Genomic DNA, 19,921 nt, shown 5'->3' with positions numbered 1-19,921 from the left:
GAATCCTAGCGAGAAGAGACGTAGCAAAGATTAGAAACAGCACAACCTGGCTTTCCACTAAAATCATCAAAATCACGTAGACGAAATTATCCATCTAACAGCCAAATCTTCGGAAGAGACCTGCTGTTCGATGGAGCCATGAAAGCTCATAGAGGAAAATTCGCACGTGTTAGAGACTCGCATGATCCTCTTAATGGGAATCGGTTAATCCCGAGGGGAGACGTGGCAAAGGCGAGGAACAAGAAGCTGCTGTGCGAATAAACTCGATGAAAATCCTACATACACCGAGACTCATAGGTTAGAGTCTACTTAGCCGTGTAATCGGAAGCAGCGGATCTTGAGGAGGAAGCCAGTAAAGATCGGGAACAGGACGTGCAACAAGGAAGTCGTACACGAAAGGGCAGATCGCCGTCGATGTTTACAGGCAGCAGGAGCGATAAGCGGACCGGATTCCTGCAGCGCGCTGCCATCGCGATAAGCCCTTTACCTTCTCTCCGTCTCTTTCTCTTCTGCTGGTTGCTCTTTTTCCCGGCAGTCGGCACGTTCTCTCTATCTCTGTCTGTGCTGTGGTGGCGCGGTCGTGCCGCGAATCTGGAGCACCAGGTATCCGCTAACGAACCGTGCAAACGTGTCAGCCGGTGCTCGTACCGGGCGCACACAGTGTCGCGTGCACACGGAAGTGCATATAAAGCATACACGGACACACGCGTGCACCGGCGTGGTCTCGACGGTAGTTTACCTCGAACCAGGCAAGTTCACCTACATTCGCGTGGGGTGCCGCGCCGCAGAGGGAGAAGATTAAAGAGGGATACTCGGCCGGAGGTAGAAAGAGAACGAGGCAACGAGCTGAATGAACGGCCGACAGAGGGAAGAAGAGAGAGCAAAGGGAAGAGCGAGGGATGGGCAGGGTGGCGACAGGGGGGAATTTAAACCGGCATTCGAAACTTCGCAAACCCCTTATAGCGACCTCGCCTACCTGTTATCTCGATCAAGCATCGATCGGTGGTTACTAACGAAAGAACGACTTTAGTCGTCCTTCCTCCTCACCCCCCTGCTTCTCCTTTCTCTCGCCCTTCTTCCTCGTCTTTCCGCGTTTCGCCGTCTTCCTCGCTTTCGAACAGCCGCCTCCGTCTTACCCAGCGCTTTGAACTTGACCCAGTGAACGAGGAGGAGAACCCGCAGTACAGGACTATTGGAATATTTCAGTTCCAACGAGCCGTACCGTACCGCCACCCTTACGAACCAGCTCTGCCTTGCCAGGTACGCCACGTGTGACACGAACCCCACGATATCGAACGACTTTTGACCCGTCGAGGGAATCTTTCTGACTCGATCGAGCGTCTACTCTCAGTCAGCGAGGCGAAGGATTATTCCGCTTGTGTATCGCCTTTCAGCTCGCTGCTGCCTCGTCACGCTGCTGGCTACTTCTAAACTGCAGTTTAGCTTCACTAGGCTACCGGCGGATTCATGAAATTTAGAAATTCTCGTTCGGAAACCGGCTGCCTTTCTCGGGTTTATAGCGTCATCTTCTTCCAAGTTTCACGGCTACAGCGTTGGGTAGGTTCGTTTAAAACTACCAGGGAACATTTCAAAGTGGTGGGGAATAATTCATGGAAAATAATTAATAGAAGTGGCGGTTACCAATCTCGTTCCCACTCTGTGGACGTTCAGCGGACTGTGTTCGCGCGCTTCTCAAAGATCTAAGGACCTGAGCGTCTGCCGAGTACGAAACGATACTCGAAGAAATATGAATTTCCACGAACATCATTCGTACGAGCTACTGATCGCTACTCGTTCGAAATGAATAATGAATAATTCCAAGCGATATGACGCCGCGTTTAAACTCGATAGGACTGCGAAAGGGTTAGACAAGGGTTGCTCCGAGTCTCCGGGAAACTTTCGCAGGCTGGAAGTTTCCTTACGAGATACACAGCTCGTTGGAATGATTTAGAGTCGTATTATCGTAGATTTTCGGCGGACGAGGGGAGATATGGTGACTGTGCACGAAACTATGTCTTGGAAGTAGGCCAGCTGGGACAAGCGTATGAATCCTTAATACCTCGGTAGAATGATCCGACACGTACTAGATTTCATTATTATTTCACACGCTATGCGGTAACTTTAAATTATTATCAATTGTTTTCAACTTACCTAGGCGTATTTGTTGCCAGATTCCTAGCAATTACCTAACTCTCTTTAGCGATAGACAAAAGAACGGCACGTTTAACAAGTTTCGTTGAATCGTAGATTTTCTAACTTACCATGTTTGTACATTGCTCGAGGGCTCTCGTTTTCAAGAAGGAAACACTCGTTTGGTGCTCTGGCGAGAACGTTTCCCACCGCTGTCGGATATAGCTGGCAAAGATACTTTGCCGGAAAGAAAATGCTCGGGTCAAGGAGACGAGATGTAGGACGCGACTAGGCTGAGTGGTGAAAAGGGTTTAAACATTGAAGATAACAGCAAGTTAGTTTTTAACTGTGAAGGATGCTACAGCCTGTAACGGACTGGACTATGCCACTGCCAGATTTAATGGTCACCGTTTCGAGTGTAGTTTACCTTTCTTATCCTGTAACGAAAGGAAATATAGGCGACTTTTTCATAGTGCTCAACGATTCAGCAAGATAGCAGCGTGTGCAATCTACTGTTAATCGTTCCGCCATTTTATCAGATGTTGTTTGATCGACGCGTGATGAAACGTAGCTTCTGACGACCAGATGAAGGTGATATAACCTCCGCTGAGTCTCCTTTTCAGCAGATTTCTCAGGAGAGAAAGCTTATGCGTTAACGTAGTCCAGACATCTGCTGCGTCTTCTTTTCTTCAATAATTACCGAAGAAAACACTGCGAGTGCAGTGAAACAGATTTTTCACGAGGAAGAGACCACTTCAACCGATCAATCGACATTAAGCTTCAACTGCTACTAGTTGGTGGATCAAATCGCGTGTGAGAAGGTACATTGTCCTCCAGGCTTGTTCCATTTTTGTCTTTTAGCGTGTGGCGCGTCTCACTGCATTGCTTCTGCTTCTGACAGAGCTGTTCAGTAATTAGCTTTCAATTCGCCATTTATTTATCCTGTTTGGTCCGACCTACTAAGAGTCAGCCACATCAAATGGAAAGATCGAATGGAACGTCGACTACCTGTTTCCCCATCGATCTCCCCATCGGAGTTGGCCGCAAAATTCCAAACGCAACGACGCCAGGCTGTCCTTGTTCGTAGCAAGCGGCGTCTCTCGTTTCGCTCGAACGGTTAGGATCTCGCGTGGCCAGCAATCGTCTTCCTCGTGGCGTCCTTGTTGCACGAGGAGGTGCGCGTCCGCCCAGTCCAGTCGCATTCCCGCTCGTTTCTTCCGTCTTTGTTGCGCCAGCTACCTGCTGGCTAAGTTGTTCGCGACGATAAACAAAGGAAAATACCGGGGCTGGCTGAGCGCTGGGCGAGGAGAGCGGCGGGTGAAAGACGAAGAAAAATAGCGACGGTGAGCCAGAGGGATGGCACGTGGAGGTCGGTGAACGTGGCCAGACGGTGAGCAGAGGGAAAGGGTATTTGTGTTGGCGAAGGCAAGGGGATGACGCGGCGGTAGCGAGTCGAGGAAGCTTCGTTGGATATCCATGCTTCTTGGTGGTCGTGATTGCGCGTTAGTCGTGGTGGTATTACCGCAAGAGGACGTTAGGAGAGAAAGATGCCGAGGGAGGAGGGAAAGAGAGGGTGTAATCGGCCGACATAACGGCCAAGCCTGGTGGCTAGACCGGGAGGGAACGAGGAAGAGAGAAAATAGAGGCACGTCAATGGGCGAACACGAGAGGGCCCGCCGTGAATGTGTGAATGAAGAAAGAGAAGCTGGGATCAGGCAGGGATGAATGGGTGCATCTTAGCAACGACGCCAGTCAGCTGATATCCCAGCCTGACATCTCTTTTAGGGAATCCCGCAGCCGCCGCATCTTGAATTTCAAATTAGCGGAAACTTACCCTCGTGTTTACGCGCGCGGCCTCCTCCCAGCGAACGGTAGCGTCGTCAGCGAGAAATGCTGCGATCGACGACCCGGCGATTTGTATTTTTATCGCGCCGACGTTGGTCCTTTAGGAACGTCAGCTACGAGATGGATGGCTAAACGTCGTTCGAGTCGAATATCCCATGAAAACGGTTGATAATGTTCGAGTTAATGACGTTAGATATCGTCAGTGAGAAAGCGAGAGTCGATGCTGCGATCGACGAACTTGACGATTTTTACTTTTGTCGTATTGGTCTTGCCGACATCGTCGATACCGGAAGAAAGTACGAGATGATTGATTAAATATAATACAAGCCAGTTATTTAACCAGTTAATTAGGTTAACGATATCGATCGATGTATAAGTTAATGACGTTATACAACGACCCGTTTAATTGCTCTTATCTTCATCGTATCGATACATATATAAGAGCGTCCACGATCGCAGTTTTTGAAGAGGCAGCTACACGATCGATAAATGAAGGTAATCTCGCCGACCTATTTCCATTGGAAGACTGAAAATTGATTCTGCAAAGAAGATTGGCAAGATGTAAATTCTAATTGACGACGCTAACAATCTCCCACAGAGAACTGAACCACAGAACGAGTACAATTCGAAGGACGTATGTCTATGAAGAAATTGAATTGCGTTACGATTCGAGCAATTGCAATGACTGGGATGCTAAACGTTACCGCAACAGCATAACGTGATACCTGCAAGCTCAAAACTAAACCGCAACCGCTGAAATTCACGCAGTCGATTCAACAAGCACGTTGAGTTACACAAATGATGGCCGACCCTCCGCTAGACATAAAGTCGATCTTAAAAGGCTCGTAAAACTTCACCGACCGTTCAAGCTGCACGCGCATAAAGAAAATCCAAGAGAGAGAGAGCGGATCGGTTATCGCAGCTGATCCTTCGCAAAACGATCACGCCTGGTGACGTAGTGGAACGATCGTGGCAGTCGCCTTTAAACAAGGCCATTGACCCTTCGCCGTAGGACCACGCGAGGAAAGGTCGTAGTAGCGGGAAACGATCCGTTCCATTCACGAACGCTCTAAGAGAGGCATTATCTCCCTACGACCCTGAAATTCCCGCTGCCCTCTGCCGCTCTTCGTCCTTGCGCGTCTGTACACTGATACGACGCCGTAGCAAACCAACCCCTCGCGTTCCTCGTCTCGCAGTCGATGAGTGGCGGCGCCTCCTCGCCTCAGCCCCGGCATCTTCCTCTCTACCTTACTTTATCGCCTGTAGGCGCCTGGCGCTTCTTTACGCCAGCGTGTGAAGCGTTAATAGCTGCTGTGAACCTGACCCAGCCGACGTGCCACACCAACACAAGCGAGCACCCTTTGCAAACCACTACAGAGAAAACGCTAGTTGTACGAGAGCCGCGTCATTACGAGCCGTGGCAGCCGAGCGTACGTCGTTACTGACGCCAGCCACTTCATTAACGAGCTGAAACTCGTGCAATTGGTGCAGTTTCTCAACTACCATGCCGGCTATATCGACCACGCACGCTCTCTGCCGCCCGTTTTCCCTTTCTATTTCTCGTCCCCTACGACTGCCGTGAAAGGGGATTAGCCAGTCCGACCAAGATCAACCTGCTAATTAATCTGTCCGCTGCACCGGGCAGGCTGTTTTTCTGCACTTTGCCCGTACATGCTAGAAGGTCGAGATGGTGCGTGGTGATTTGACGCAGGGCCAGGACCCAGCGATTTGACCTACTGACCGAGATGAACGACGGATACCTTTAACAGGGGCGTGTTCCTTCGTTTCTCTTGTACATGGATCAAATGAACATGGGATTCAAGGAGGATGAAACGCATCTAATTGGAGCTGATTCCACCTCGTTGATCCTTACTAACCGTCGTTAGAGTAGCCTTCTTCAGAGACGAATTTATCGGGACGAGCAATTGTTTCTTACTTTCCACTTGTGCAGCGTGTAGTGCGAATGAGATAGAAATGATAATATTGAAGACAGGATAATTTAAGATTCGCATGGTTCCGACCGCCTTTACACCTTTTAACGATCTCCGTTTTTCTGATAACGAAGAAGAAACTGTTGCCCCATATAACAAAATTTATAAAAAGAATGTGAAAGGAAAAACATGCGAAGCGAAGCAGAAGGAATATTCTCCGACGCAGAGGCAAGAAAGCGAACTGCCACGTTCCGGAAATTTTCGCCAAGGAAGCGTGCTATGAAAAGCACACTGGGAACCCGAGGATGATCAGCGTGAAACTTAGAAATTTAAAACACCCGATTGTCCTGGCTCGAAACATCGTAAAGCGTCGATCCGCTCGAGGAAAGCCGCCTCCTCCGACGAGGAAGAAAACAAAGCAACGCGAACGAACCTCGATTTGCCCGAGCTGCTGCGTCCCTCTCTCTTGCTGCACGTTGGAACGCGAAAGCTCGCGTAAATCCCCTTCTGAATACGGCGGCAACCCAGTTTATCGGCCGTAGGCGCCACAGGCGCTTCTTTATGCCGGCGTGCGAAACGTGAATGGCTTCCGTGAACCTGAACCCGACCGACAAACCACCGTCGCCGCCAATGTCAACGGGACAGGCCGCCGTTAACCAATGTCAATACACCGGCGACGTGTGTCACCAACATGCACGAATCGGCACACGTACGGCGTCGCAGGCGGCCGCGGCGTTCGTGGATTTGTTTAGCTTATACGGTGGCCTCGCTGCACAGCTTCGTGCGATACATCCGTGTAATACATACTTACACACGGGCCTGTTCCCCGCCACAGAGAGGCGAAAGGCTTCTGTTTAATGCACGAGCGGTTGGGCGCGTGCCAGTTCTTTCTAGGGTCGATCCGTGTACGAGAAGAAAGAGAGACAGGCAAAGGGAGATGAAGAGAGAGAGAGGAAGCACGGGGAGTAGGTGGATTCCGAGTTAGACGAGAGGAAGCCAGACCTGATGGAGAGAAGACACATAGCTAACGACCAGACTTGTTTTCTTTGACGCGCTATCTGTCACGTTTGATTACGATCGTAAATCTCGCGCTCTCATTACAAGCGCTGCCCACACGGCCTCACAGAAACGACACGTTAGAGTTCGTTTGGATCTCGCCTGATGAGCTCTGCTGCCTCTCTTATAGCTGGCGTCCTTCTATCTGGCCTAGTTTTCGAATGTTTTCGAAACGTAGGAAAGCTGGTTCTTGGAATTTTCATGGATATGGTGGAAACACGTCAGTACTTGGAATAAGGTAGAGTCATCTTCGTGTCAAGTTCATTTTTATGACTCAAGCTGGTTGCTATATAGTATCAGAACAGGTGTATCGTAGGCTACGTTTGGCTACCACGTGTTCCTTCCAAACCGTAACGTTTCCTTGATGCTTGGGATCTACGGGCCACGTGACTCGCTTTTCAACGAATAATTCCCATCGTGTACCTATTTTAATAGTTTGTTTATATCACGTAGCTCTTGATTTAAGATACAGCCACGAACCTTCTCGAGTGAGCGAAGAGAAAGCTTCGAGAAGACCTGCATCGCTGTCCACTTTTTGAAACCTTCAAACCTTCCTCCGATCGTTCCTACGTTCCCAATCCGTAGATTAGGAGCAGGCAACTCGATTTCCCTCGTTCCCTGATAAGCTTAACAAGCAGCACGCACGCTGTCTCGACCTCAGCGTCGCTGCTCTGTTCGCAGACACACGCGAAGGTAAAAGTAGACTTACTTACGGGCAGGCGAGCGTTCCACGTGTTCTGTGTGTGCGCGAGCACGTTCCAGCGCGGCGGCTAAATAGACGGTAGAAGAATCCGTGCGCAAATCGCGGCCGCTGCGAAGGTTTTGTCCCGCGGCGTACCTTTCTCTGTCTCTGTGAAGTGGCGCGTGCCGGTGTTCACCAGCCAAGGAACGAGCACCGCGCGCGTCTAGTTTCCGATGGCGTGACCGAGGGGCCGAGATTTTCATTGAGGAACAATAGGCACATGACACCTGCTGAGAGCAAACCTAGACCTAGATTACGACAATAATGCCTAGCTTCAGCCGGCCAAGCGGATGGAGCACGAACACAAGCGTCGTGGAACGAAGAAGGACGGGGCCACGTGGTGAAGCAAAAGGGAGTCTGAAGGTGGACGAAGAGGTACCGTGTTGGCGGAACAGAAAGAGACGGAAACCGCCTGGCACGAGTCTAGGCACTGGGGCAATGTCACACCTAAGCTATTATTCTCATTCACCGCGGCCAGACTTACGGCAGACTAATAACCTGTCACCAACTGCCGCCACGGTTGCGACCAAGCCTCCTTCCGTTTCCTTCGTCTCTCTATCTCTCTTTGTTTCTCTGCGTTCCTCTTTAACGTGTTACTGGCGACCCTCTTCTTTCTTCCTGCTTTTCATTATTCTATCTCGCTCTAATGGGATCCGTGTTGGTAGCCTGTGCGTGTGTACACGTCAACGTGCCGCTTTCCTCCCCCGCAGGCACGACACCGTCGAACCGTTCTCTTTTACAGCGGCACGAGCCACGGTCCCGACTATTTATGTAAACGTCAACTAACCTGAGGCAACCCTGAAGCAGGGCTATTAACTCGGCCGCGTGCCGCCGCAGACGCGTGGTTTCCCTGCTGATGAGGCGGTCGAGCGCGGTTTCCGGCAAGAAAAATCACATTCCCGTTTGCTTTGTGCCGCTTCGTCCGCGCTACACCGTGCGAGCCACAGAGGTAGACAGATAGATGTTTATGACTGTTCGGATGCTTCTATGTTATTGGAAATGAACAGTTCCTTTCTTTTACCTTTTTTTTTTTTTTTTTAAGGAAAGATTGCAGAGGAAGAACATGGCGAGTCGAATTTCAAAATTCGGTACCTTGCCGGTGTGAAAACTATATTCGATTGTAATTGTGGCGCCAGACACTTTTTAAGTTTGTACTCATGACACGTCAATGCCATTATCTATTTACAATTATTATTATTATCAAATATCATAGACATGGAAAATGAAGGCGCAAGTCAGAGTAACGCAGGTATATTTTTCCTTCCTGCGTCCTACACAGCGGAGCGTTCGAGAAGCAAAAATTCGAATCAAACTTCTTGTGTCGTAGCTAGACAAATATTTACGCGGATTAATATTCCCATTCGCGCGATTAAAAGAGTAGAACCCGCGCGGAAATCACTGAATCGACAAATACTGGTACGCTTCGCGTGTGTCTTCGAATTTTACGCAGAAATCCGCACACCTAATTGAATATAAGGAGAATAAAAATCGTACCTGATGCCGCATAGTCGCAGGTTGCCGCTGCTCGCTGGCGGGCTGCCGCTGAAGTGTCTTGGAGTTTCAAGGATTGTCCGAAGGAATCTGAAAAGTTTGGAAAATGGTCAGTGTATAAAGTTGGTTAGAGAATGGTATAGATAGGTTGGAGGGAAGTTTGAGATCGATGATGGGAACATAGGGAAAAAATTGGTATAGCGAAGAAGGTTGGAAGTTGGGCAAGTTAAATTGCTTTAAGTTGGCCTCGTTTTATTCAAAGACCAATCTCATCCTCGAAGGCACTGTCGCGTTCCAAGAAAATTTCACCTAAAGATAACGAGCGGTTTCGTAAGATCCCTGGCAATTTCGTACTTGTTAGTAACTGCAGCTCGTTCGCGTTAAACGTTTCGTTCCGACTCTACCGACCCTTCGATTCTTTGACCAAACGTGATAATGAAACTAATTGCCCGTCTGAGCGTGGGTCTGGTGGCTGGCAGTCCACGCAAAACAATAGGTCCAGCACGTAATTCGCGAGGAACGGGCTAACTGCGAAGAATCACGCATACAACAGAGGCAAAAGGAGTTTCTCCAAATAGAAAACGACCGCGTATCCAGCGGCCACGAGATAAAGCACTGCCAAATAGCCGGTAGATCGAGCGTAATCCTTGGCCGGCCCATTCAGCCAGCCATTCAGTCATCAATTTAGCCCGGCAAGTTGCGTTCACGCTCGAAATCCCTCTAACGTATCAGCCTGGCCAAAAAGAAGACAGGTGACGGTCGTGCGAGTTATAACGGGGCATCGAGCCGGTTAAAAGCGAACTGACCTCGCGCAACCCTGAAGCGAGAACAAGCTATTAACGCGGCGTATGCCATTCATTCTTGCCTGGTTCCCCGATCGTTCGTCTCTGTCCCGCCGTTTACGCCGTCTCGTTTTCTCCTTTGCCCTGTTACGGTATACGTACACACACGGAAAACCACTGGCTGTGTCGTGGCTGATGGCCTAATAGTACATAGTTCGAAGCCATTCACGAGCCAATGAACGGCTGGTGGAGATGGTTGCAGGGGAATGGCACCTTTTGTGCAACTGCTTTCTGTTCGTGTTCCTGTCATCGTGATAGCAGAACGTGGTACAGTCGGTAGGAAAAATACGGCAAGGTCGTGAACCGGACCCTTGGCCGCGCTATGACGACGCTTCGTGAGAGCGTGGATGGTGTTGATATTGGTAGAATTATGCAGTGGACGACGAAACCGCGTCGGGATTAAAGGCTCTCTGTGACAGACAGCTATTTTACGTCGCGATTCGGATTATAAGAAGATTATAAGAAGAGTTTGAAAACTGCGAGTGGCTTCCCCACAGGCGCGATATCGAGGTCTGAATGTGTCACGTAATTTACATGAAACTGTCGTAGTTTCAAGCCAGATTAGGACAGCAGCGTAATTTTTACAGCGCACTACGAAGCTTCTACTTACAGGAACGCCTTACAAAGAATAATATGAAGAATATATAGAAATAAAATCTCGTTACTCGTTTCGACTTGACGAATCAATTTTAAATTGCGCGATATTTCGCGGCGCGCTGCGATTTGCACGCGTGTACACTTTCTGATAGCGCAAAGGCTATCTGCGAGACGATTAACAATTTCATCTTGTAAACGTGGCAGAAAAACTGACAAAACACCGTTTCCCTGGCTTCTGTGTGTCGACAGATTTACTCGGCAAATTCGAACGTCACGTACATTGAAATGTCAGGCTAATTTTACCGCTCATTGGCCGACATCGTGTTCGTTTCATCGACTATACACAGCGGACGAAAACGAAGAAAGAAAAGAGAACGAGCGGAGCTGATCGAGCACATGTACGTGACAAAGCGATGTTGGCGGAAAGGAGACTAAAGGTTGGATAGATTAAAGGGAAAGAGAGGGTAGAAAGGGTGAGAACGCGATAAAGAGAGGGAGGTGAAGGACGAGCAGCAGCGTGGCGTGGGAGAATCTGTGTAATTCGCCACGTGGTCGAGCACCCTGGGTCGTACCGATGTTACGGCTGCTTGATCGTCTATAATACCAGCGCAATCACTTTGCACGCCCTCCAGGTCGATATTTTTACCGCCGCCGGTTGATTTATGGTCGTCACGGTGTCTCGTGAGAGTTCGGCCAGCGAAACGATTCGCATAACCACTCGTCAACCAACAAATTTCAAATATTTCACTAATCGACAGCAAATATCTCTCTATTTAATTTTGAAACGCGTGAAACGTCAATCTTCATCCTCTTTTCTCTCTGGATTTCCCCGATGCTTCCGCATAGCTGACAATCTTTAACAAACTGAATTTCTATTTCTCAGATGTTCCTCGGATGGTAGACTTGAACCTAGTGCTAGGCTTAGTATAGTTCATTAAGCTAACAGCTACCTGCACGAATGTGTACGATTTTGTGCGCAAGTTTGTGTACCTAGTCACCTATACGCGTGTGCCAATATACTTTTCTTCACATCTGGAAAACTGTGAGTTTGCTGGGCTCGTAGAGCTTACAGGATTACGATCATTGCAGTCTTCCAGGCTTAAGATGCATCTTTCATTCACCGAGATGTCACACGTCCGCCTACTCCACGTGCCCGTAACTCAAGTGCCAAGTTCTACTTGTCCCATGACACCCACGCAGACTCCAAGCTGTTGGCCAGGTAACACTCCCAATTGAACGAAGGGAATCTCCCTTCGTACTACGAACTCCCTAAAAAAGGTATTCCCACTCCTGCTGACCCATGTTCGACCTCACCTCCAGGAGCCTTCCACCCTGTCGACCTCTTCGAAGCAAACAGAAGCTGCCAGTCGAAAGACCAGCCTAGAAGATCGAAGTCGTCGAGCTTTGGCCAGCTGACGAGAGGACAGTGTGCTGAAAAGACAACTGGCACGTGGCTGAGGCTGCAGAGATCGATCTTCGGATTAGACTGGTCGGTGACGCGTGACAAGGCACGGCGACCGGATCGAAAGGTCCAAAGAAAGAAGGGAAGACGAGAGAAACCCGAGGAGGAAGAAGGAGGAGGACAGCGAGAATGTAGAAGCACGAGACAGCGCGGAACAGGAAGAGCAGGACGAAAGGGAAAAGAGGGTCGGACGACGGTGTACACGGTGGACGTGTTGCACGTCCCCGGCGTGCACCTGCCTCTCGGCTCTCTCTGTTCTTTGGGAGGGCGCGTGATATAAAGTGGCTGAGAGGGAACGTCGCGGCGCCAGAGGCGGCCCGACGACTAAAGGGAAACGAGCGGGATGGGGTGGACGGGCGGATGGGTGTGCGGGGGGCGAGGGGATGGAAAGGGAGGGATCGGGAAACTATTGACCACGTTGGGAAGCCGTTTAACCCCCACGGGAGGACGTGTACCGCGCTTACACACATACACAGAGAGAGCAGCGAGCGAGAGAGTTGCACAGGCAGACACACAATGGTCTCACGCACACGCAGCCCGTGTATACGTACACGTGTGAAACGAACGACGAGAGGCGGAGGCAGGAAGGGAAAGCATAAACGGTTCCACACAAGGAACTTCATTCATGACTACGGAACTTTGGTAGGTGTGAGGTCTGCACGGACACGACCTAACGCCCAGTCACATCGTATTCGAGAGTACGCGCGTAGTACGCCGCCCTTTCTCTCTCCCTCTTTCTCTCGTTGTACGTTCTCTCGCTCTTTCGCCACTTGGACGATGCACAGCGTCGTCGTAAGCAGCCCAAGGATAAAGAACCACTACGAAGGAAGATGGAAACAGGTAGCTGAGAAAGAAGGTACGGGTGACATTGTTGTAAAGCGATAAGATAGAGAACAGGCACGTCCAGAGCACCTGCATGCGAGCAAATCGCTGATCGGTATCGGAGGTCGAAAGTGAAATTCGCGTGTGTAATTATCGCGCGCCAGGTTACACGCGACCTGCCGACAGTCGAGAGCAGACGAGGATCGGCTTCGCTGGTTTCTTCCAGCTTGCGATAAGATAGACCAGATACCTGTTCCGCTCGTGTAGGCCACCGTAGGCTTGTTCCTTCTAAGCAATTTACCTCGTCATCTCTCGCAGAGTTCGGTCCAGGTCTGACAGCAAATTATTCAAATTATCGCTGGCGCTAAGTCTCGGCTTAATCGAAATTTTTCACTGTCCGAGTTGCTCGGAAATTTTTAAACCGACACTACGACAGTGTAAATAGCCGCGGGAACAGCTAATCAAACTTTGCATCAAGTAATTAATTAATTAGACCTGGAAGCGTGTACGATATCACACGATCAAAACTTTCCTATCATTTTATTGCACCTTTTATACAAAAAGTCATCACGTCACCTCAAAATTAAAAAATTAAGTAAATCGTTTGCACCAACAGCTGCGGTGCTATAGTTTCCCTAGCAGGATTTCCTATCGTTCCATACATCAAACTACAGAAAGTTGTCTGGTACAATCGAGCTGACTGTACCCCGCAGAGTTCAGGATCGAATTCTCAGATGTTGAAAGTTACTGTGATTCCTGTTCACCTAATTTCCCAAAAAATTGAATCGCGCGGTGTATCGTTGCTTTTAAATGACACGTCGTACGCAAGATTATGGTCTTAAAAGATTATCGTCGACCCGCTAAGAGAGGAGAGAAATAAACAAGAAGTGCAGGTGTAATTATGGGAAAAAGAAATCACTCGTGAAGGCACTTTCATTTTAAATTGAAGCGATAAATGACTTGTACAAGCCGATCGTTTTTCCCACTTCATAGACACTTTCGTTTATTGAAAGAACTCGAAGGAATATTTTTTCCTTTCCCTCGTAGAGTGGCTCTGTCAGCTACTGTGATACGATCGTTGTAATTCCTATCTAATTACGCAGGCTCGTTCAGAATGATCTGCGACTAGTAGATTCCATAGAGAATCATCGTGCACGCAAGATAGCACGTAGAACAAAAATGACAAAAGCTTGTCTCAGTAAACGAGACAGTACTTTCGCGTATCTTAGTCAGTTAATTAAGTAATTCTATGTATAAAAATGTGAAGTTGCTATCGACGATTGTTTGCACAGGTGCGATTGCGTTTTTGGCAAAAATCATCGCAGAGGGTTGAGATAAGTTGCGATAAGATAGAGAGCTTACGTTTCTTCGCTGTAAGTCCGAAGTGAAGCGAAGTTATCGATCGATAAACATCGAATATCAAATAATACGAAGCGTAATTTTTATTAAAAATAATTTGACCCATGCCACTTTCCACTTGATGATTTCGGTAAAATTCGTGACCAGAAACGTAAGTAGAACAGCAATGATTGATGCTCCGTATTTTGATACGCTGTTGTGACTCTAAACTCCGTTCTCGCAGTTTCTCCTCGCTTTGCTCCAAAAAGGACAGCGACAAATTTTGAAGAAGACTCGACGCGGTCCCGAGGAATTTGCATGGCGCGCAATTCTCGTTCGTTATCGTTGGCTAAAACCTCTGTATCGCGCGTTTTCCCATCTCATCCTTCGTTTTCTCTGAGAAGCCAAACCAGTCGGCTGCGCTTTTTGCAAATTTCTCGATATCGTTGGGTGCTCGAACTGGCGTCGAAATTCAAGCTTACGAGGAAAGAAAAATTACCTGCTTAATTGACGGAACCGACGTAAACAAAGATAAACCACAGGTTACGCGCGACAATTACAAAGTTTGCCGTGAACTACGTGAACGAATCAGTTTATCGAAAAACGAAGTTGTTCGTTAAAAAGTACAAAGTACAGAAGGGGACGCGGCTGGTGATCGAAACGGAGCGAGCTGAATTCCTGGCCCGAGACTCTAAGCTTGATGTTGGAAAATCGTTTCCATACATTAGAATAAATAACGACGACACAATGGAAATTATAATTGCCGGTGAATCGACGGGCTCTGTTGGATTCCACGTTAATGTAATTTACATGATATTGCAGTTCGTTGAGGTAAACCATCGGGCGTAGATGAATTAATCGATTTATTTTAATTTACGCGCTTTGTTCATTGAAATGTTACGCGAAATACTGTACGCCACGCTGTTTTACTATGCCGCTGAACGAATAACCGAAGACATCGTCAAACGATCGTTTACGATGCAATTAGATCGATGAACGGTGTAAATGTAACAAATCTTCGAGAGATTTTTCGACGGACAAAGGAATGTGAGAAAATTGCAGCATCGGCTTTTAGACTGCTGTTGCGAGGTATTGTAAAATTACGATCGACAAAGAACGAAAGAACGGTGTACGAATAAATAAATAAATAAATAAATAAATTTCAGTATTCTTTTACTCGCCACGAGATAGTAATACATCGATGGAAATTCAAAAATGAGACACGCACTCTGAAACGAGTATCGTGTACGAGTACTTGGGAAAGTTCTAAGGAGATAAGGAAGCGGTTAGTCAGACACGATCGCTCTTTCTACTTGAATCTCTATCGATATATTGCCTTTTTCCTTGGTTTTACTCTTTCTTCTTGAGAGAAGCTAATAACGTTGCTGGAAACTCAAGCTGGGCTAACGATGCTGCCTGATCGGGCAATTCCTTATCTCCTTAAAACTTCCATAAATACGCTACTCCTCCAGACGCTCATTTACGTACGCGTGTATTTCATTCGTTTATTGTCTGAAATTCCGACGCAATTTAAGCATTCCGTCTTATCGATATGATATACAAGATTTGATTAAAATGACGTGCACTTGGCAGAGAAAAATTACCGCGGAGGTTAGAAAACGTTAGATTTGCAGGAGAATGGCGCGCAACTTGCAGAAATTTCTGCGAGCATTTATACACATGGAGGAAACGATGGATTCATCATCCACGTCACGAGGATCCACGTAACCGTCGTCCTAACTCGAATAACGAAAATCTCCTCAGTGGCTTGGACATTATCAAACGTAGGACGAACGGGCGAGAAAATCAACAGCCGAGTTTATATTTTTCCACGACGAGAGGCACAACTCTGACAGAAGATTTATTTCCTTCCAAAGTTCGAAGAAGCAGAAAATCCCTGCTTCGGTGGTGCAAACGATTTCCTGTATTTTCGTTGCTGCGAACGTAAAAGTACGTTGCCGATAAGTTGGTAATTATTCACGGCACTCTATATAATAGCGCGTAACATGGACAAAGTACAGGATTAACAAGCCAAACGTTGAACCAAACGACCCATAAAGATACACGAGATAGCATAAAATGGCCGTTAAATCGCGACACGGCGAGCAAATTGTTTGAAGCGTAGCAGCTTTTTCAGATGATCGCCAAGTCGATGAAGGTATCCCTCTCTGTATCCCTGTCGCTTCCACGCATTGCTCTCCATCGCGCGACAGCCGCCTACCTAACGTCCTGTTACGATTCGCCGATTAACGATAATTGTGCCGTTACGGTGTTTCAGTGGCTCAAAGCGTCCTGCCTCTCCTCTTAGCCTCCTCTCTGTTTCACTCTTGCTCTATCGTTCACCAGGAGCACGCGGCCCAGGCGTTGATTACTGGGCGGCACAGCGACGTCGGCTAATAGCCCCACTAACTACCCGGAGCCCTGATTGTTAGGTTACGATCACGGTCTTTGAAACTCGCCCCACGCATAATAACTAGCAGCTAGCAACGGGGATGAACCGTCCTTGGACTCACGGCTGCTCGAATCACACGCTGCGAACGCGAGCCGCAGCGCACTTTGGTGGAAGAATCTCGCGGAAAATGAGAAACCTTGGCGTAACAATCTCCCTGGCTGTTGCGGAGGTTCCCTTCGTTTTACATGAAAATAGTAGCAAACTTAAAGACACGCGGACGAAACGCGAGAAAAGCGAATCGATAGTATCATTATTTGACGAGGGAAGGGCGGCAAAGAGCGGTCGAAGGGGCAGCCAGTGGAACGAAGCGGACAGCTTTTGTTTTGTTGCAGCGTGCTTGAGAGCAGTTCGAGAGCCTTCACTGGCCATCGAGAGTTTGTAGCCAGGCGAACAACCGTTTAAACTCCGCTTGGATATCACTGACCTGCCCCCATATCGTAGCGGCGTCACCTCGACAAACTGTTGGCCCACATGTACCGCCAGTTACGGGCTTCGTTCTCGCCCTTTCATCTCTTCGGCTTATCGACGTTTTACGCTGGCATTGACTCCATTTATTTCGCAGCCTCGCGCCGCTATCAACGTCGCTGCGCGCTTGTTTCGTCGCCAAACGGATTGCCGACCGAAGCTCTCGCCTTGTCTTTTTATCGCCGCAGCGTGAAACCACCTTCCCCTTCTGTGTCCTGTCGCGAATCGATAGGTCTTCCACTGTCAGACGAGATTGCACAGCACGTTCCGCAGGAACGTGGCCTGTACGAACCGCGATATTTAAATTATATTTACCGCGACGAAGAAACAGCTGTACGGGTTTCGCGTTCAGTTGCAGGAAAGTTGGTTACTTGTATTTGTGTTTCCGTGTTTCAAAAAAGTTCCATTTCGATGGATTTCCAGCTGGTCCTGTTGCATACGCCGGCGTGTCGACACAGCGCAATCGGTCAAAGGCCAGGACAGTTGAACCGACCTGCGAACTCAATCAGCGGCAAAGTCATCGAGAGTAACACGTTGCAAACAGCACATATGTTGTTATAACATTAATCTTGAAATTTAGAAAAGATCCTTTTTTCTCATCTGTGGAAACCTGCAGTCGCCGAAATACCTGCATAGGTTTACCATAATCACAAGGCTATGTTCGATACTGTCCATTATTTGATATTCATAATTATTTATGATCTGACACTGCGATACTAGGAAAGATACAACACGGAGAAATCGACGTGTTTGAGTAGACAATTAGAGAAATTACGCAACAGTCGCAGGGAAGGAAAAGTCTTGCGCGATTTTTCGCTGGTCTATCACCGGGAATACAGCGAAGCTGGCTCCATATTACAGCAGCGCTTTTCCATTATTACTATTCGGTCGAACGTTTCGTCGGTGCTTGCTGTGCCGCGATTCGGCCAATGGAATTTTAATGTCAATATTTGCGAGCATGCAGGATGCTGCGTAGTTCGTAGGGAGTTATGTTGCGCCGATGCGTGGGTAAATAATTACGAGAGGCAACTAAAATATTTGCGACGCTTAAACGGTCTATTGTTGCCGGTTTGCCGATCATACTTGGCCTACCACTGTCGATGCTCGTCTATTTGAAAATTTCCTGCGAAAAGTGTCGTCGCGTTTGCTCCAACGATACGCTCGTTGGTTCTTCAACGTTGTAATGCCAAGCGCTACGATTCTAATGGTAACTCGTTACTATCGTCGTACAGTACAGTGTGAAACAATTAAACGTTGTATAGATTTGCCAGCCATTGTACGAAACGTCTGTATTTTACGCAGCGCAGATATTCGAGAGACAGCGGTTGGCGAAGGAACAGGGACAATCGACGTTCAGCAACAATGGAAGGAGAGCCGGCCAGACCAGAGGTAAATGCCCCGGAAGCTCGTACGTCGCAGAATCCGACGGCAGTTTCCGCGAATCCTTTATTTCTCGGAAGTTTATGATTCAAGTTACGGCGATCCAACAGGGGAAGAAGAATGACTGGCGAAGTTATATGGCGGTCGAAACTACGCTGTCGGGAAAGGGGACAAGTTCAAGTGGCAAGGTCGAGTCCCACGCCACCCACCAGCAAGATTTATTATAGTTTCCATACCGTGTCACACGTTGACCCAGTTTGAAGAAAAAAAAAAGAAAAAAAAAAAAAGAGGGGCAGAAAAATGTACTCCGTGGCGACTGTGTCGAACGACATGGCTCGTGATCCGACGATTTATTTCCGGTCGCGTGCGTTCCGAACGCGATGGATTGATTGCCTTCAGGATTTCGTTAACGAGTTTCACCAACTCGCGCCTTCTGCTTGTGTGCGGACACGGGAAAAAATGGAAAATCGAACTCGTGCCTGGTGTACGACGACGGTGGGCTCGTCGATGAATTTTTTCAAACGCTTCCTTCGATGCAACTTTTTCATTTAACTGGCCGGTTTGATGACGATGGAAATATTCTTCGCGGAACGACGTATTTAAGATCCTAGTCGACGATATCGCGACCTTTCTTCCATCGTATATTTAATATGTAAATTTCTATCGAATGAAATTTATGCACTTCTCATCGAATTAATTTTAAATAATATTTTAATTTTTTAATAATATGATTTTAAATAATAGACTATCATTAGACGTATTGTTATATACACTGTACTTATATACACTTATATACACTGACACATATGTACATAACAATACACACGTATTGTTATATACATATACATTTCGTAAGACGACGTTAGGTATGTGGTTAGGAAAACTCTGCATCTGTTTTCTCAAGCACTGAAGCCATCGACAGCGTGTAAACAATAGACTGGGACGAAGACAGACCATAGGGTTTTTCAGTTATAGTTTCAGGATCTGGGCCAGCTCAAATTATGTTCCTACTTGTACTTACACTTCCGTATAAAAATATATTTTCTACTTTACAATTTATCCTCTGTTCGTACATCTGATACCCTCGACAGTAATTAAAATATTTCTCGAAACGTGTTCATCCCTTGACACGAACGAAGCTCGTACATTGTTCGTTGAATACGATAAACAAATTACATTTCACATCAATATCCCAAGATTAAGGGAGCATAAGAGAGAAAGTTGAATCTCCCGCACGAGATGTAAACATTGGCTTCATTCGCCTCATCCTCTTCCTTCCAGAACAACTCAACCACCTGTTAAACGAACAGAAATATACAAATCAACGAAGCAATTACGTCAAATCTTCTAAGACGACCAGGAAACACA

General features: G+C 47.7%; 2 long non-coding RNA genes across 8 annotated transcripts in view; one reads left to right on the top strand and one right to left on the bottom strand.

Annotated features, from left to right (window-relative positions):
- The window catches only part of LOC105666653, a 410,566-nt gene that overhangs the window by 305,691 nt on the left and 84,954 nt on the right, over positions 1-19,921 (bottom strand). For all 7 annotated transcript variants that reach the window (XR_007227027.1, XR_007227028.1, XR_007227038.1 and 4 more), the window contains one exon: positions 9,199-9,285. This is a non-coding gene — a long non-coding RNA (uncharacterized LOC105666653). The remainder of the gene's footprint in view (positions 1-9,198; positions 9,286-19,921) is intronic.
- LOC125386682 lies at positions 9,294-13,431 on the top strand. Its single transcript, XR_007227042.1, has 2 exons — positions 9,294-11,853; positions 11,955-13,431. It is a non-coding gene; the product is annotated as an uncharacterized LOC125386682 (long non-coding RNA).

The sequence above is a fragment of the Bombus terrestris genome, chromosome 17 (assembly GCF_910591885.1).
Source record: "Bombus terrestris chromosome 17, iyBomTerr1.2, whole genome shotgun sequence".
Lineage (NCBI taxonomy): Eukaryota > Metazoa > Arthropoda > Insecta > Hymenoptera > Apidae > Bombus > Bombus terrestris.
Note: the sequence above shows the minus strand (reverse complement) of the source record. Positions and strands in the feature narration are given on the sequence as shown.